The 6,854-nt window shown below is 40.5% G+C and overlaps 1 long non-coding RNA gene across 1 annotated transcript; it reads left to right on the plus strand.

The window, feature by feature from the left end:
- The first annotated feature begins 2,387 nt into the window (after nucleotides 1–2,387).
- Nucleotides 2,388–5,741, plus strand: LOC308639699. Its single transcript, XR_014020101.1, has 3 exons — nucleotides 2,388–2,503; nucleotides 2,965–3,087; nucleotides 5,699–5,741. It is a non-coding gene; the product is annotated as an uncharacterized lncRNA (long non-coding RNA).
- Nucleotides 5,742–6,854: the final 1,113 nt, after the last annotated feature.

Here is a 6,854-nt window from a genome sequence, read left to right on the forward strand (position 1 = left end):
CTAGGGACACTGCGGGAGAGCCTCATCCTTACAGCAGCCTGAGGGATATGCCAGGCCTGGGGAGCCTCGTGGGTCAAGTCTCTAAGTAGCCCTGGGTTCGCGTCTCCTCAGAGCTGCCTGGGGCGGTTGCCAGGGTTGCTGTGCTTGGCCAAAGGAAGCATAGTGGGTGGGGCCTCGCCGCCATCTTTAATGCCGCCTTTTTGAAAGTGAGGAGACTGCTTCCCCCTCAGGACCAACCCAGGAGAGCCCCATTCCTGGGAGTGTTGGGTCACTCCACATGGAGGGACAGAGCTCCCTTCTCAGAGCAGATTGAGAGAGACCCAGGTTGGGGACTCTCGTGGGTCATGCCTCCAGGGGCTCACGGAGCTCCTTCTCCTCAGAGCAGCCTCAGCGCAGACTCTTGGCTTAGGGACTTTTGTGAGTCATGTCTTAGGGATGCCTGGGGCTTCCTTCTCCTCGCATTGGCCTGAGGCAGATGCCAGATGTGGGGAGCCTTGTGGGTCGCAACTCTATGTAGGCCCTGGGTTTTCTTCTCCTCAGAGTGGCCTGAGGGAGATGCCTGGTGTGTGGACCCTCTGGTTTATGTCTCTTTGGATGCCTGGGCTTCCCTTCTCCTCTGAGTAGCCTGGGGGAGATGCCTGGCTTGGGGACCCTCATGGGTTATATTTTTAGAGAAGCCTGGGGTTTTCTGCTCAGAGCAGCCTGAGGAGATGTATAGCATGGGGACCCTCATGGGTCATGTCTCTAGGGACACCTGTGATTCCCTTTTCCTCAGAGCAGCCTCAGAGAGATGGCTCAGAAGCTTCTGGCAGCTCTGGCAGCCGGTGAGGAGATGGTGGGAAGCATGAGGAACAACAGCCTTGGCTGTCAGCCCCACTCTGTCCTTCACAATTTCATCCTGGCTCCCTGTGCAGCAGTGACCCTTCCTTAGGCTGTGACCCTCATCATCTTAACATAGTGACCCAGGGTGGTTTCTAGGGAACCTGGCAGGGAGGAAGGAGGAATGTACAGCTTAAGGGAAGGGGACCCCAGTCCACTTCCTTGTTTTCCTTAGTGTTTAAATGGTTTGCTTTTTCTTGCAGTGTTAAAATAGTAGAAAAAAATATTGAAAAGTACATATGTTAACAACCCACTATGTTATTTTTTAAAAAAAATTAAATTTTATTTTTGAGTACTGAGGATTGAACTTAGTACTTATCTTTTTTTTTTTGTTGTTGTTGTTGTTGCATGTGACCACTGAGCCATATCTCCAGCCCTATTTTGTATTATAGAGACAGGGTTTTACTGAGGTGCTTCATGCCTTGCTTTTGCTGAGGCTGGTTTTGAAGTCGAGATCCTTCTGCCTCAGCCTTTTGAGCTGCTTAAGTTTAAATATATTACTTCTAACCAAGCCAGAATTTATTAAAAATACATCTCATGTTTTTTGTGGAATCAAACTCATGAACCACATTTTTCTTTTTCTTTAATCTCTGCTTAGTTTTTTTTTTCAATTTTTTTTAGTTGTAGAAGGGCACAATATATTTATTTTATTTATTTCTTTTTATGTGGTGGTGAGGATCAAAACCAGTGCCTCACACATCTAGGCAAGCGCTCTACCACTGAGCTACCACAGCCACACGTTTTTCTTTTGGTGGAGAGTTTAATTAAACTCTCCAAGAAGCCACCCCTCCAGGACCCTCTTGCTAAGGCCTTTCCCTCCAGACCCTGCCTCTCCTCTAGACCCCACCTATATTCTATGGCCCTGCTTGTCCTCCTGATCCACCCTTCCCCCTCCTTCCTACCCTGCCTCTCCTCTAGGTCCTACTCATGTTCCAGGGCCTGTCCCTTCCTCAGGTCCCACCCCTCTGTGAAGCCCTGCCCCCTTGTGACTCATTCTCCCCCTCCTTCAGACCCTGTCTCTCCTCCAGATCTTTCCCTTCTTCCTGTCCTGCCCCTCCTCCAGACCTCACCCCTCCTCTTTTAAAATTTTTTTTTGTTGCACATGGACACAATGCCTTTATTTTGTTTATTTATTTGTATGTGGTGCTTAGGTTTGAACCCAGTGCCTCACACATGGTAGGCAAGTGCTCTACCACTGAGCCATAACCCCAGCCCAACCCTCCTCTTTAAGACCCTGCCTCTTCTCCAGACCCCACTTATCTTCCAGCCCCCCCTCCTGACCTTCCATCCCCCTCCTCCAGACTCTGCCCCTGTTAGTCTAGGATGAGCAGCTCCCTGGCTGCTGTGCTAATTGGCAATATATTCGTAATGGTGCACAAATAACATCTGTTGTATAAACACTGACATCCTGCATTGGATGAATTATCTTGACTATTATCAAAATTTGACATACCATAAAATAAATGTAGAAAACTCATCTTTGTCTCTCTTTTATTCTCTATAGATCATGAACATTTGAAATAAAATCAGAATTTGTTAAAGGGCAGATGACAGCCAGCCTTGAGCCCTGATGATCCCAGGATCCCATCCAGTGGGAGAACTCTAAGTATCAGTCCAAGCTTTTGTATGCTAATTGATTCATTAATTTTTCTTATTTTAGAGTTATTTTCTATGTAATTCCCCATGGCCTTCAGTTCTGTGTAATAGGTTTTTCTTATTCAATTTTTAATTAATATTCTTTCAATTTTCTACAGAATTTTTAAAATATTTTTTTAGTTGTCAGTGGATCTTTTTATTTTATTTATTTATTTTGTTTATTTATACGTGGTGCTGAGGATTGAACCCAGGGCCTAACACATTCCAGGCAAATGCTCTGCCTTTGTGCCGCAACTCTAGTCCTGTATAGGATTTTTAATTCTGTGAACTTCTATTTTTTTATTCATTTTGTATTTGATTACACCAATAAGGAATATTTTAAAAATTTAGTTTACTTTGTTTTTGATTGAGAATTGTTTTGTTTGAGAGAATTGTCTTGTTTGGAAATGCTCATAATCAAATGATTTTAATTAATTTCCATTTATTAAGACATGTTTGAGACTGGGTGTGCAGCTCAGTGGCAGAGCACTTGCCTGGCATGTGAGAGGCCATGGAGTCCATCCCAGCACCACACACTCAGAAGATGTCTTTGACAGGACTCAAGCATGAGAGGTATAGTTTCAAAAGATCATGTATCGGGGCTGGGGTTGTGACTCAGCAGTAGGGCACTCGACTAGCACGTGCGAGGCCATGGGTTTGATCCTTGGCACCACATAAAAATAAGTAAATAAAACAAAGGTATTGTGTTGAACTACAACTAAAAGTAAAGAAAAAATTTTTAAAAAGATCATGTATTTACACATACACACATATACCAAAGTGCCTCTTCCAAATTCATATGAAATTATTCTAAGAAAATTTCAAATCAGTTTTAAAAGAGAAGAGGGATGATGATATTTTTAATGTTAACCATTGATATTTCATGATATTTAAAACCACTATAGATGAAATCTCCTGAGATGCAAATCATTACAAAATGTAAGAGACAAGTCAGTAGCTGCTTTTTTGTAATTCAGATACATTTACTCAAAATAAGCTTTTAAAAAACATATTTTCTTCTTTTCAAATTTAGAAAGCATTTTCATATGTCCTATTAAAGTTCTATATTCATCAGAAAGTTCTCTTATTCCTTGCATACAAAGGGATGGGCCTTCTAATGAGCATGATACTTTATGTTGTCAGGAATTCTTGTGGGAGAACTCTTTAAGTGTTTTGCCTCTGTTCAAAGTATCATTTAAAATGTATCAATTTGCTTTTGATTTCAGAAATTTGTCTTTTGAAATTATGTATTTATTAGTATTTAGGGTTATTCATGTAGGAAATGCCATGATTACATTTTATCCTAATGTTGGTGCCCCTATGTGCTTATAAGGTGGCTTTCAGAATGCAGTTTAGTATCTCTCTCATATTTGTTGGATTCATTAGAAAAGTACATGCACTTTTGATCATATTTAAATGGTTGCATTTGAATTATTAGAATCAGAAATCAGACATGTTAGTATTGTGAGCTGAACAAAGTGCAGGTTTACTTTCATCATTTTGAGGAGGCTGACATAATGGCTTCTGCCTTGTTCTGTACCTGCCATAGTTGTCAGATGTCTCACCTGGAGAATTTTTTTTTTGGCACTGGGGATTAAACCCAGGTCCTTGCTTGTGCTATGCAAGCCCTGAAGTACATATGTCCCCAGTCTTTGTTACAATTTCATTTTGAGACAGGGTCTAGCTGAATTGCTAATGTCAGCCTCAAATTTGTGATCCTTCTGCTTTACCCTCCCAAATAGCCAAGATGACAGGCATGAGTCAAAGTGCCTGGCTTGTCCTGGAGTATTTTGATATCAGTATCATATGTTTCCAATGTGTTAATAATTTCCTAAGCTAGATTATGTTCATTTTTCTTGTCAACAGTAAATAAAGACTTTTTGTTGTTTTTTGATGGTATGCTTAATGTGAATATGGTTTATGATGTGACACCACTGTTTATGGTGATCTAGCTATGCAATTCACTGTAAGGAGAGTATTTTGATTCTGAGAGTCTCAAGTGTTTTAGGTCCAACATGTTTCCTTAAGAGGAGTGATTATTCATTTTCTATTTGATTATAAAAAGAAGACACAAATTTTTTTTTATGGTTCTTGGGGTTGGTCCTAGGGCTTCCTGCATGCTAGGAAATCTTTCTACATCCCCAGCCCCATAGATCCTTTAGTTGTCATCAGCTTCATGATGAGCTAGTGACAATAAAATTACTTAGAAGTTCAACTAGATTTAGACTCATACAAGAGTGTGGGCATCCATAGCTCCTTGTGATTTCTAAAAGGTAGAGTGTTTTCTCACAGCACAGCAGCATCTAATATAATTTCTGGACCAAGCTGACACCTCTGCTTCTCTTGGCTCACCACTTCCTGCAGAGTTCTTGGAGGAGATGACTATTTCTTTGACTATTTGTTCCAGTCACAAATATTTGATTATATTGCTGCTAAAAAGGTATGCATAGAAATAAAATAGAGACAAGGATTCTTTGGGATAAATGATTCAGACACAGTGAGTCAATTTGCATTAGAACTTTTTTTTTATATAAAGTCAGTCTTTCAGGAAAGTTAAACCAGGAGTTGAAATAGAATCTCTAAAATGTCATTTTTTTTCTCCTCTATTGATCAAGTTTTAAGAAGGCAAACCTAGATCCTAGTGACAGCATAAAAATATAAGGAGTTTACTTATGTTATTACTTCAACATGAAATATGTAAAAGAAGCACATACTTTGAATTTTATATTAATTTGAACTATTTGATTTTTGTGTTATGAATGTTCATAATAAAATACAGAACTAGCTAAGAGTGTCAGTTACCAGTAATTAACTGTATGAATAATTAAACCAGTAAGTGTTTATTTAGAGGCAGGTTCTCACAGAGTTACTTAAGGCCTCACTAAGTTGCTGAGGCTGGCTTTGAACTCGAAATCCTCCTGCCTCAGCCTCCCAGGATGCTGAGATTACAGGCATGTGCCACCATGCCAGGATTAGTTTTATCTTTATACAGAGATTGAAAAGAAAGTGTAGAGATTTCCCAGGTAGCCTCAATCTGGTTTCTTCCCTTGTTATGACTTAGGTGAGCTGTCTCTAAAGTGTTAACATCTTAGACCATTTGTCATGAAGAAAAAATAATGGTATGTTAACATTAACTGAAGTCACATATCCTTTGGATTCTCAGTTCTGTGTCTTCCTGTTCTAGGATCCCATCTAGGAGCCAACATGACATCCAGTCATCATGTCTCCATAGACTTCTCTTGGGGTGACAGTTTCTATGACCTTGAGAGCATTGAGGACGACTTGTCAGGTATTTTTATAATTTTTTTTTGGAATTTTCCTTTTTTCATATTTAAACTGGGGCTGTGGGTCTGGGGGAGGCAGGTAACAGAGGTGAAGAGCTGCTCTGTCATCTCTGAATGTATTAAGCAAAATGTGAGTTTATACTGATCTGCAGTCAATGGATTCTGACCCATTATGACATAGATCCCTCTGCCTTCATCCCTTGTTTATCATAACTTCTCACCCCATCAGTGGGAAATCTAGCTCCCAGTTTCTGCCATATAATTAATTCATTGTTCCATTATGAGCAATGAATTCATTATTGCTCCAGATTATGGGCTGTGACATAATAAGAAATACACATTCAGCCTCTGCACCCAGTTCCTGGTGCAGCACTTCTAAAATCTTTATATTTGCTGAGTGACAGAGGTGTTAGGAGCATTTTTTTTGTCCTAATATTGATTCTTTTACCTTGGTTATTTGCACAGAGCTCCTAAATCCTGCAGAATTTCCTGGGGGCCTAGGAGGGGCTTGTGCTTTAATAAGGACTTTTGGTGGGCTCTAGGGAAGCTTCAGGATGGAGGATGGTCATGAGAAAAACCACAGGAAGGGTAGTGCACCACAACTCCATGTAGATGGAGACTCCTGTGCTGGGAGGCACCTGGGCCTCATCCTGAACAACTCTTCCTCTGTAATTTTGTCTTTTCTAGAATGTCATAAAAGGTAAACCATACAGCATGTAGCCTCTTCAGCCTGGCTTATTTCACTTAGTGTACCAGGTAGAATTTATCTATTTCTCTGTGTAGGGTGGTAGTTCATTCCTTTATATTCTGTGTTGGTTATGCATTCAGGTATCAGAGGACATTCTTTTTTTTTTTTGAATTTTAATATTTATTTTTTAGTTTTCAGCGGACACAACATCTTTGTATGTGGTGCTGAGGATTGAACCCGGGCCTCATGTATGCCAGGTGAGCACGCTACCACTTGAGCCACATCCCCAGCCCTGGGAGGACATTCTTATTTGTGATCTGATCAGCATCATAGAGCTGCTATTCATAATTATATGCTAGTTTTGTTTT

Source organism: Spermophilus citellus (assembly GCF_964194105.1).
Source record: "Spermophilus citellus genome assembly, chromosome: X".
In the NCBI taxonomy this organism is placed as follows: Eukaryota; Metazoa; Chordata; class Mammalia; order Rodentia; family Sciuridae; genus Spermophilus; species Spermophilus citellus.